This window comes from Mixophyes fleayi, chromosome 6 (assembly GCF_038048845.1).
Source record: "Mixophyes fleayi isolate aMixFle1 chromosome 6, aMixFle1.hap1, whole genome shotgun sequence".
Taxonomy (NCBI): Eukaryota; Metazoa; Chordata; class Amphibia; order Anura; family Limnodynastidae; genus Mixophyes; species Mixophyes fleayi.
The window spans coordinates 133,507,882-133,520,252 of NC_134407.1; the positions used below are offsets into that span (position 1 = coordinate 133,507,882).

Here is a 12,371-nt window from a genome sequence, read left to right on the forward strand (position 1 = left end):
ATCTAAATTATACATGGTCACGCCTACATAACTCCGTCTTCCATCCTTCCCCTCGTACTGAGATGCAAGCTGTCGCAAGTGTACACTGCATCTAAAAAGCAAACTGATGCTTAGTGCGCATGCGAGTCAGTGGAAATGTGCACAATGCGCCTGAAATGGACTTTGCATCCAACTCTAAATGAGGCTCATAGAGTTCCAAATATGTATTTAGAGAATACAGAATACTAATTGGATAGATCCTGAGGAATCTATGTTTCAATATATGCATGGAATCATACATGTATCAGAGATACAACCTAGGTTTATTTCCAGCTATTGCACACTTGTGGTATAATGGCATTTGTTTTGTCTGAGAGCTCATTATACTTTTTGCACATCGGTTAGGAGATAACTAACCTGACTGCTGGTTTTTAACTTGAAGCCTGCATTGTTTACTTGACTCTATCATACTTTTTTTTTTTGTAAGCTGGGAGCACAAACTGTTCAATATGAACAGGAAGTACACCTGTAGGATAACCATGTACGAGGTCACAGGCAGCACAGGGGTTATTAATAGAAGTCACTGCATAGGCAATCTATATTTAAAACATAACATGTAATATATAGCACATTGGCATTGTGATAATTTATTTCATTCTGTAAATGTTTCCACACCATTCGATTAAGTTGTTTTATTTACTTATATAATGTGTATGTGTTTGTGTATTTGTTGTTTATGTAACCTGACTGTGAACACAAATTTATGTGTGTGTATCTATCTATCTATCTATCTATCCATCCAAATATCTATAATGAGAATTTTGCTTATGTGTTTGTTGGCAAATATCTTCCACAGCTCTCAAGGTAAAGCTGCCAATCTTGCCTAGTTATTTAGGGGTATATTTACTAAACTGCAGGTTTGTAAAAGAGGAGATGATGCCTATAGCAACCAATCAGATTCTAGTTATAATTTTGTATAATGCAATAAAAAAATGACAGCTAGAATCTGATTGGTTGCTATAGGCAACATCTCCTCTTTTTCAAACCTGCAGTTTAGTAAATATACCCCTTAGTAACACAAAAATAACCTATTAGACAACACAGCATCAATGCGACAAAGCGTCAAAGCGACAAAGATTGAAAACATAATTTTTGGGTTGTAAACATTTGTTTGACTGCTGGAAGGAAGATTCACCACAACACAACATAACAACGTGTCAAAGCAACAAATCGTATTTTCTAAATAGCATTTTTGAACTATTTACCAAATAATTAGCAAATATATAAAACTGCTACATATTACAAATTGGACCCACACAATGCCGGTTGACCTTGCTAGTTTACATATAAGCCCCTTATTTGTGTCTGTCCCAGTAGTTGATGTTCAAGAGGTTGTACAGCAGCTTGTCTTTCACAAAATGCTACCAAAATTACTGTTACTCTAGGTAGTGCGTTAGTTTGTTTTACTATTCTAAATTGGTGAGTAGACGTTCATTTGTCATCCAAATAAAACAAACACACCGATCTCCTAATCCAGTAGAGAAGAGCTGTGTAGTGTGCTCTATACGTGAGTCTGGTGCAGTCGCAACACAGACTCTTGTATCTCGCGTATTCCAGCTCCACTGCAGTCTATGGTGATTCCCAGTGTCACACTCTACCCGTCATTCTGCAGCTTAGCTTCTACTCACAATACCTTTTGACTTTGCTGCAATCCTTCAAATGGACAGTAGCAAGCAGGAAATCAAGAACTCTTCTTTCATATCACAGCCTAAGAGACAAGAAGCCTTGAGCTGGGCATCTATTATCAGTGCGAGACCTTCAGTAATGCCACAGACAGCGATGCCACAGACAGCGATGCCACATACAGTGATTCTTTACTGCGCAACTTTCCCCATGGAGGTAAACTTCTGAGGATTTTTCTTCCAAGAACTCAACGGACCCATCAGGCAAGGTAAATCATTTTCTGGATTAATCATTACTTACTGGCCACATGCAGTTTAATGTTCTTGTGAAATATTCCTAATCAGTCTCTTATTTTCAGTTATTTTCTCCTAGCAACAGAGATTTGTAAGCCAGTAACCCTCAAATCGTTCTGTTATGTGCAGTAATCTGCAGTCTGTGTGATACGTTTCAGCCGTAGCACATGAAAGGATCTGATGTTTATACAGCCACAATGTGTCCTAATAAGTCATTTATAGAGGGGTGTTGAATGATCATTAAAACAGAAATAGGAACTCAGCGACTCATGTTGGAACATTGACAGTAAAGTTACTGTAACCTTGACCTTCTCCGATTGTTTTTTCCATCCTCTGTTAGATGTGCTCAGATCCGCGTCCTGGGTTTAATCCATTAATGCTTTACAACCAAGGGGCTAAATAGTAAATCTTCCACTGTGACTTGCACCACATTACCCCGAAATGTGTGCCAGTACTCGGTCAGCGGAAGGTTAAATATAATTAACTCTAATAGACTGTGACGGCAGAAAAGAACTGACTGCTCCATTTAGTCAGCCAATGTTTTGAATAATATTATTTTTAATATATATTTTTCTAGATTTTTTGCACCTTAATTTTATACTATATGTGCCGCACTATGTTCTCAACAGATGGCTCTTTCCATACAGAGAACTGCAGACACAATGTCACACTCATCTACTGAGATTTATGCCTCACTAATTATAGATTTTTTTTGTATTTTGTGCATACAATTCAGTTGTACACAGCACACATTTTGTCACTACAGTCCCAGCATAGAATGCTTTTATTGTAGATTAGAATCAAGCAAGCAATTTGTAAACATTACTTTCCTTAATTTGCCAAATGTAAACATCTTGGGCAGGTCAGTAGAAGGCACCGAAGCCAGGAATATAATACAAAGTGAAGGACAGTGTAAAATGGAAACCCATCTTTATGGTCAAAGTTTAGATTTACATAGCATTAGTTGGTAAGTGATTGTCTTATAAGTGCTGTCTTGGATGCTCACCTGGATGCTGTGATAGTGTAGTTTATGTGTTTCCTGGGTTAGCGTTACCTTCCTCTGTGAAAGGACTATATAGCTATTGACATCAATCTATATTGGTTCTGGTGGTTTGTCAGTGGCACTTAAAGTGAGTGGCCGGATCACTCCTGGACCACACAGTGTCACTTTTGAGCATTTCAATTCTCAATTTTCGTGGTGATATAAATTCTGCTGCACAATATTCGTTCCAGTCTCAATTGTCAAAAGATTTATATTTGGAACTTCTCCAGTATGGTGAGTGATTTACACTCTACACATGCTCATGACCTTCCTTTAACATCCCGGCTCCATGTACTGGGAAGCAAAAAAGAAATTATTCTGTTTATAATGTTCTATGTTTTTTTTCCTCCGCACCCTACAGGAAATTTCTCGAGATGTGATATCGTTAACGATTTTACAGATGGCTGAAAGTCCCAATCAGCATGGTGATTCATGTGTACACACTATACACGTTTTTACAAGATTTACATTCAGATCTGTGCTCTCCATTTGTCATAACCATCGGCTGAAAAGATTGTGACTCTGTAAACTCTTTGGAGTTCTGCCCACACTGCTGGTCATGAGTGCATTTACTGCAGAATTGAAACAACATTGCTCCTTCGTTTACAGAAAGCTTTAGGGGTCTACTTATGACCCTTCGTTTTTTGCACTTGATACTTTTCAATCCTTATCAGTGCCGATAACCTGCTGTCCCTGAGAAGTGACTCACCTGATCATCGCAGTCTTTTTTCACTTTTGAATGCTGCGGTGATCTTCTCTTTTTTTCTTCTTTTCTTTTGTTAGTGCGCATGCACCGACCGAATAGTTGGTGCATGCGCAGTAACATCCTAGCTGGCAAACTGTACGATGAGTGACAGGGAGGGATCACATGATCCCTCCACACATGCGCTGTCCAGCTCTGCTCCTCAGAGCAGAGCTGGACAGCGCGAAAGTTTTCAGATATGTTAATGTACGCCAGCTTAAGATGGCGTACATTATTATGTAGAAAAAGAGAAATTTTTCTCTAGTTAGCCTTTAATACATAGCGGTTCTGAGCACTTCCCATACACTGTTATGGGGAATGCTCAGTAAAACGATGAGAGAAGCAAAGCAGCAGATATCTGAGATATCTGCTGCAATGCTTCAATAATACATAGCAATTTCACGGTAAACCTTTCGGGGGTTTAACACAGGAGGAATGCTTGATAAATAGACCCCTTAGTCTGTTTATAAAATCAAGTCAAACTATACAATGTGCTTTGGAATGATAATTATTGATCATGGGAGTGTAAACTCTAATGTGATATCGGTCCAAATAGAGGTTTTATCGTGTTATTGGCCTAAGGCATCTGCTTTTATGGTAAATCTAGTCTACTTACAGTCATTAGTTATATAAATAATTGGTAATGTATAAAATGCTAACCATCAATCCGATTCATTTGGTCATATGAAATGTGCTCATCGCACCAATGACTACCACCGCCTAAAATAACACCCCTGCATTAACTTGTGTACCACTTACAGTGTACTGGTGCACAAGTCAATGCAGCAAGTCAAGTCAACACTTGACACTTTGTATCTGCCTTTTACACCAAACTCAGCATCTCTATGACGCCTCACGGCATTCACATAGTTCCGGAACCTTCCTCGGAGTCTAACTCATATTAGCTATATAAATGTCATCTCACTGGAAAACTCTGTTTCACTACAGTCAAATGGGTTTTTCCAACATCTAAAGACTGTCATTGTCAGGATTAACTAAGTAATTTGTAGCTGGATTTCAGCTCGCGGCTCAGGGAGCTGCGAGCTGAAATCCAGCGAGTAAATTACCGTATTACATGATTTTGCAGGATTTTCGGCAATCCCGCCGACAATTGAATACTCCCCAAAGGGCCTGAACTTGAACTGAAACATTAACCCTGAACTCCCACTTGCTCCAAAACCCAGGGACAGGACCAGATATCTTGTAAACCCTCTAATCCCCCTACACACTGCCTGTCACACATCGGAGTATGGTCCCTTCAGTCCCGGGATATGGTCCCTTCAGTCCCATGGCATGTCACTGATACCCATGTAATCATAGGGATGCTACAAACACGCACACTCTCATCCACTATGTGTTAAAGGGATACTAGCATCATTTTTTCTTTATTTCTGTTATGTGTAGAAAAGTAACCTTGAAATTACTATTTCTTGTTCTGTCTTTGGATATAAACCTTTCTGCGGGAGTCAGTAAGTTTGTTTACACACAGCAGGCAGCTATGAGTAGTCCTTTGTGGTCCCTTCCCTCCTCTCTCCCAAACTCCTCCCATCTAAATGTCTAATAAAAAAAATACTCTATCTGTATGGAAGCGTACGATCACAAGATATTTCTATAAAAAATTTTTTTATAACTTCATTACATAAATCCTAGGGGAATGCTTTAAAAATTGGGTTAGTGTGCCTTTAAATCATCAATTGTACCCTCCCGGCACCATCTTTACTTACTACACTATATGTGAGCCATATTTAGACATGATACTACCCTCAACTTGGTGAGTCAACGACCTAGGAGCAAGGAGCAGTACACTTATAAAATAAAATTCACTGGAAACATTAAACAAACTTATAAACATATTTATACTGTTCGCTGTCCAGCGACAGTCAACCCTGCCTCTTTTGTAGTTTGTGACTTTCGGATAGCACAGATTACCCAGTGAAAACGTAAGAAAACTAATAAAGCCATTTTCACTTCTGCCCTGGGACAATTCTCTTGCAGACCTGCAGCTCTTCTTGACTTGAATAGCTTACACTCTATATATATGTGTCTATCAAATAATGTGTATGTATTTGTAATACCTGTTTATTGAGACATTTTCAAATCTTTGTAATTATTAGCCCCAGTGAGAATAATTTCCTGTGTTCATATGTGACATGTTCTCACTGCACCGATTACAGCGTCTCACGTGTTTCTTCTGTCACTGATGTCTGGTCACCTCTCTCACACAGAGTGGCCCAGGGTCATTCATTAGGGTCTATATCCCGGGTGACAGACTCCTCTTCTGTGTGGCTGTATAATTGGCTGGAACCTCAACATTAGTATTCAGGTCCAATGTGTGTAGCTGCTGAGCGTGTACTGTAATACTTTGTCATTTTCACCTTCACATGCATCCATATTCACATCCTGGGACTCGAAATGGCATTACTTTACGTAATGAATTTTACTTTGTGTTAATGTAGAGTCTGAAGGACAGTGGACACCGGGAACAATAAAAATTAAAACCGCAGCCATCCATATTGAATTTATCATTAATCTGTGGATTTTTCAGTATTGACAAAGCAAGCATTAAATCCTAGGGTAAGGCTGGGTACACACTACAGAAATTTTCTCCCGATGTGTTGTTATCTATAATGATTTTACCAAGCACTGATTTAAAAAAAAATTCCCGATCAACCTGCCGATTCATGTGTAGACACTATACACGTTTTACAAGATTTACCTTCAGATCTGTGCTCTTCATCTTTCATAACCATCACCTGAAAAGATCATGGGGTATATTTACTAAACTGCGGGTTTGAAACAGTGGAGGTGTTGCCTATAGCAGCCAATCAGATTCTAGCTGTCATTTTGTAGAATGTACGAAATAATTAATAACTAGAATCTAATTGATTGCTATAGGGAATATCTCTACTTTTTCAATTCCGCAGTTTAGTAAATATACCCCATGACTCTAGACACTATGGAAATCCTGATTGTGAGTGCATACACAGTGCAGATTTGAAACGACGATGTTCCATAGTTGAACAAGATTTTTAGTCTGGTTTAAAAATCAAATGAAACAATACAATGTGCTGTGGAACAATAATCTCTCATTTTTGCAGTGTAAACACTTATGCAATATCGGGCCGAACAGTCGTTTATCGGCTGATTGGTCCTACAGTTGGCTGAAAACACTATAGTGTGTACCCAACCTAAGTCATACACATGAAAGGGAAAAAGGGGACTAAATGGATTAACTGTATTAAAGTATTGTTCTGTGGCACTTGAAAGAAACACTGCAAGGTACAAGTTCTTGCATATAGGCCGAGGGCCAGAGTAGAATCTCAGAGCAGGTAATCAGGATAGTTTCTTAATACAGCTGACAGATATATTGTAAATGGTTAAGATTTAGAATAAAAATATGTTTCATACAAAAGTGAATGTTCCACTTTCCACTAACTGACTTATTTTCTGCGGTGGTTTTCATGTTTCGATATTACTATCATAAAGTACCTGGGATGAGTATGGTCATTGAGTCCAGCACCTGGAATCCTCTGTGTGGGGTATGTTACTCCATGTTAGAACATCTAGTCAATCAAAGGCAGGGCTAGCTGGCAAATTTTAAGGTGGGGGAGACGAGACTCGGCCCAGCAGTCTATTAGGAACAGTTTAAAGAAAAAAAAAATGCAGGTGACCCAGTGACCTAGTAACTAGTGTAAAATAACAATAAAACCACTCATGCATGTGATAAATACATACAATCGAGATTTATTTATTTTTTGGAATAATATGTCGCGGCCCTCAGTATCAGTCAGCTGGGGAGGTAACAATTGAGGCAGCGGTGATAGCCCACCAGGATGCAGGATGGAAGAGTAGTCAGCAAGCCAGGTCAAAACCAGAGGAACGGATATAGCCAAATCAGAAGCAAGGAGAATGGTCAGGAAGCCTGGTCAATACCAAATATTTCTCTAAGCCAGAATCAGGAACCAAAGGAGAAGTCAGGAACAAGCCAGGGTCAGAATCCAAATAACAGCAACACAGGAACAAACGCTGGAGCAAGGCTGAAGACCAAATACTCTGGCACTAGACATGTGTCAGAGGCTGCCTTATATACCCTAAGGTGCCTTCTGATAGGGTTAGGGAGATTTTGGCAGTAAGACATGCTGGCTGCAGACAGGTGAGCAGAGATAGCGTCCCGCTGCTAGGACGTGGTTGCTGAGAAGGTGCAGGCGTCCGTCTCCTGCACCAAGTGTCAGTGCGGAGACGGCGCCTGACAGTACTCTCCCCGTTCTTCTTTTTCAGGGCTTGCAAGGTCGCCTCTCTCTCCTTCTTGAATTTGGCCAATAAGCGAGGGGCATGTATCTCTTGTACATCGATCCAAGATCTCTCCTTGGGGCCATAACCCCTCCAGTCAAGAAGATATTGGTGGCGACCCCTGGAGATCCGGAAATCCAGAATCTGATTGATCTCATATTCCTCCCCATGATCAGTCTTTACTGGGACCGGGGGTGGGGTTCTTTTGACAAATCTGTTGAGAACGAGGGGTTTAAGTAGAGCAATATGAAACACATTGTGAATTTTGAGTGATGGAGGAAGAAAGAGTTTAAATGTCACGGGATTTATAACTTGAGTGATTTGAAAAGGTCCGACATAACGGGGTGCGAGCTTCATGGTGGGAACTCGAAGTCTTAAATTTCTTGTGGATAACCACACATTGTCCCCAACTCGAAGTCTGGGGACTGGTCTACGGCGACGATCGGCGGTAGCTTTGTAGCGTTGGGAGGATTCCAATAATTTGGACTTCGCCTGAGACCATATTTGAGAAAAGTCCTGAATAAGATTCTGCACGGCCGGAAGCGCTGAACCAGGTTGGGAAAGTTCAGGAAGGAAAAGGTTGAAACCCATAGGTAAGAAAAAATGGGACGAACCAGTAGATACATGCACCTGGTTATTATGAGCAAATACTGCCCAACACAAGAAATTACTCCATTCAGCCTGATTACCCGAAGAGTAGGTCCTGACAAATTGTTCCAAGTCTTGGTTGACCCTCTCCGTTTGGCTGTTGGTTTGAGGGTGGTACCCTGAGGAAAACTTTAGATTGACCCCCAACTCTTTGCAGAATGATCTCCAGAACTTGGACACAAACTGTACTCCTCTATCCGAGATAATATCCTGGGGACAGCCGTGAAGACGGAAAATCTCCTTGATGAAGAGGTTAGCTAGGATAGAAGCCGAAGGAAGTCCCTTGAAAGGTATGAAATGTGCCAACTTGGAAAATCTATCCACTACCACCCAGATAGTAATGAATCCATGGCTAGCTGGTAAATCGGTGACGAAATCCATAGAAATACTAGTCCACGGGCTCTCTGGAATAGGAAGTGGTACCAAGGGTCCTGCAGGAGACTGCCTAGGTGTCTTGTGTCTGGCACAGATTCCACAAGCGGCAACATAGGCCTTAACATCCGCCTGGATAGAGGGCCACCAATAGTACCTAGAAATAAACGAGAAGGTCTTCTTGACACCCGCATGCCCGGCAAACAGAGAATCATGGGCCCTCTTGAGAACCTTGGTTGAAGTTCTGGTGAGGGCCACAATGGTAGTAGGGTCCAAGATGGTTCTGGGGGTGGGGGCGGGTTGAAGATCTTTATCATCAAATGAACGGGAGAGAGCATCCACCCTGATATTCTTAACCCCAGGTCGAAAAGTCAAAATGAGATTAAAACGGGCAAAAAACAAGGACCCGCGGGCCTGACGTGGGTTCAGACACTGAGCTGTTTGCAAGTACGTTAAGTTCTTATGGTCCGTGTAGACAGTAACAGGATGCTCGGCCCCCTCTAGCAAATGTCTCCACTCCTCTAGGGCTGGTTTGATGGCCAATAACTCTTTATCCCCGATACCATAGTTTAATTCGCTGGAGGAAAATCTTCTGGAACAGAAACCACAGGGATGAAACTTTCCATCGGAATCTTTCTGTGAAAGAATGGCTCCTATGCCAATGGAGGATGCATCAACTTCAACAAAGAAAAGCCGAGACAAGGCAGGTTGTAGCAAAATAGGGGCGGAGGAGAACGCCCTTTTTAATGACTGGAAGGCACTGAGGGCTTCGGCAGACCATGATTTTGCTGCTCCCTTGCGGGTGTGAGCAGTAATGGGAGAAATGAAAGTCGAAAAGTCTTGAATAAAGTGCTGATAATAATTGGCGACGCCAATAAAGCGTTGTATCGCCTTCAGGCCCAATGGTTGTGGCCAATTGAGAATGGCAGCCACTTTCCCAGGATCCATGGAAAGACCAGCACCGGACACAATATATCCCAGGAAGTGGACCTGAGAGGCTTCAAAGACACACTTCTCCAGTTTGCAGTAAAGGTGGTTGGAACGTAGTCGAGAGAGAACCTCCTTGACGTGACCTCTATGGGATTCTAAGTCTCTGGAGAATATAAGTATGTCATCCAGATAGACAACGACTGAGAGATAGAGTAGGTCTCGGAAGATGTCGTTAATGAACTCCTGGAAGACTGCTGGGGCATTGCATAGGCCAAAAGGCATCACCAGGTATTCATAGTGGCCATCCCGAGTGTTAAAAGCGGTCTTCCATTCATCGCCCTCACGAATCCTAATCAAATTATAGGCGCCCCTGAGGTCTAGTTTGGTGAATATTGTGGCACCTTTGATCCGATCGAATAACTCGGAAACCAGGGGTATGGGGTACCTGTTCTTCACGGTAATGGCATTGAGTAGTCTGTAGTCGATGGATGGTCTTAGAGAACCATCCTTCTTCTTTACAAAAAAAAATCCTGCACCGGCAGGTGAGGAAGATTTTCTAATAAATCCTCGAGGTTTTCAGATACATACTCGGTCATGGCTCGAGTCTCAGGGAGGGAAAGAGAGTACGTTCTGCCACGAGGAATCCTTTCTCCAGGAATAAGTTCAGTGGAACAATCACAAGGACGGTGGTGTGGAAGAGTCTCAGTGGCAGTCTTACTGAAGACATCCACGAAGGCAGCGTATTCAGATGCTAACCCAAGACTGGGTCTGAGAGCGTGACATCTAATATGTAGGCTATTGAGGCATCGATCAGCGCAGAGCGGACCCCAGAAAGTAACCTGAGCATGTTGCCAATCAAACTGGGGTGAATAGTGATAACGCATAAATGATTCAAAAAAATAGAAGTATTTGAAAAAGCAAAGGTTATCTTTATTCTTACAAATTGCATACGCAATTGGCTTGTATTCATCATGAAACAGGCAATATCCTCTATGTAAGACACAAGTTATATAGAAGTAACACCACCCCTCTTACATACGTCACTAATCACTTCACATACTAAAGAATATACCTCATAAGGACAAAGTTGGTGATATATATATTCTCCACAACCCCATCATAGTATATAGATTTCTATGCCTAAAAAGGGCATATGTGACCTCTTACACTCTTCTCTCTATATAGCTTGACAGCTGCTGACCATTTTAACATCCTATGAATAGATGCCCTATTGTAGGGTATAACATAGAAAAAGATTTTAACAGAATACAGAAAACCATTTGACCATACATTTATACATCAACATTGTTTTATCCAACATATATTTGAACCATAATTTTTCCATTAAATTTCCCCTCTTTGTGAAAACTATTCACACACTATAACCTTTAACTAAAAAAACATATCAACTACAAAAAAAATATAAAAAGAGATATCAATATCCTTTATAAAACTAACTATCAAAGAGAAATGTTTATTTAAGTTGTGGTACAAATATTCTATTCTCCTTGACATTCTTCAATGCAATAGAGACATTCCTTTGTGAATCCGAGACTACATTTATTTGTAAAGCATTTGTCCCAACCTTGCACAACCTTCCTAATATTCTTGGAACACATTTTAAAAGAAGATAAATTAGTGCACATATTATTAAAAAAATAATAGCATATTTTCCTAATGTCCAAAATAGTCCTTTCCACTACCCTAATATTCCTGAGAATATACCTGTAAACCAAGTAGAAGGAATCCACTATTAAATTTTCTCACCAGTTATCATCTTCTGTATCAATGTTATTATGACTTATTCTGAATTCATTTTTTAATTTTGAAATATGTAACATATATTTATCTATTTCTTCTTCTCGGTTTGTCGTATTATTCAAAATGTACATACACTAATACACATTATAAACCGTTTCTAAAGTGTGACAATATCCACTACTTTGTGCAGTTAAATAATCTAATATTAATCTTATGTTGGATTAATTTAGTTTTAAACGCTTGAAACTCTTTGGAAACATATCTAAAAGGTGTCATCATATATTTCTGTAATGTTATCCAACAAATCAGCTAATTATTCAATTGCTTTAATATTATTTAAATATCCCACATGTCCATGAGTGAAAACATTTTCAAAACCTACCCTAATTTTGACTGAATGTTCTATTTTAAAAAGATGTTTATATTTAGTACTTACAGTTTTTACAGACCTTCTCGTTCTGTGTTTTTAAGTTCTGAGTTATCATGTCAACCAGATATTGATGTTCCATTATAATTGTGCTAGGAATTAATTCTCCAATATAACATATACCTTAAGAATTTGGAGGTAGCCATTTATATGCTCGCCTTCCACATATGAAATACAAATTCTCAGGAAGTGTATATGGTATAT

General features: G+C 40.0%; 1 protein-coding gene across 1 annotated transcript in view; it reads left to right on the forward strand.

Annotated features, from left to right (window-relative positions):
- Nucleotides 1–1,533: 1,533 nt before the first annotated feature.
- Nucleotides 1,534–12,371, forward strand: part of LOC142094384 (opsin-5-like) — a 98,126-nt gene continuing 87,288 nt past the window's right edge. Inside the window, exon 1 of the mRNA XM_075176467.1 lies at nucleotides 1,534–1,930. The gene's annotated coding sequence lies outside the window, so the exon portion shown is untranslated. The remainder of the gene's footprint in view (nucleotides 1,931–12,371) is intronic.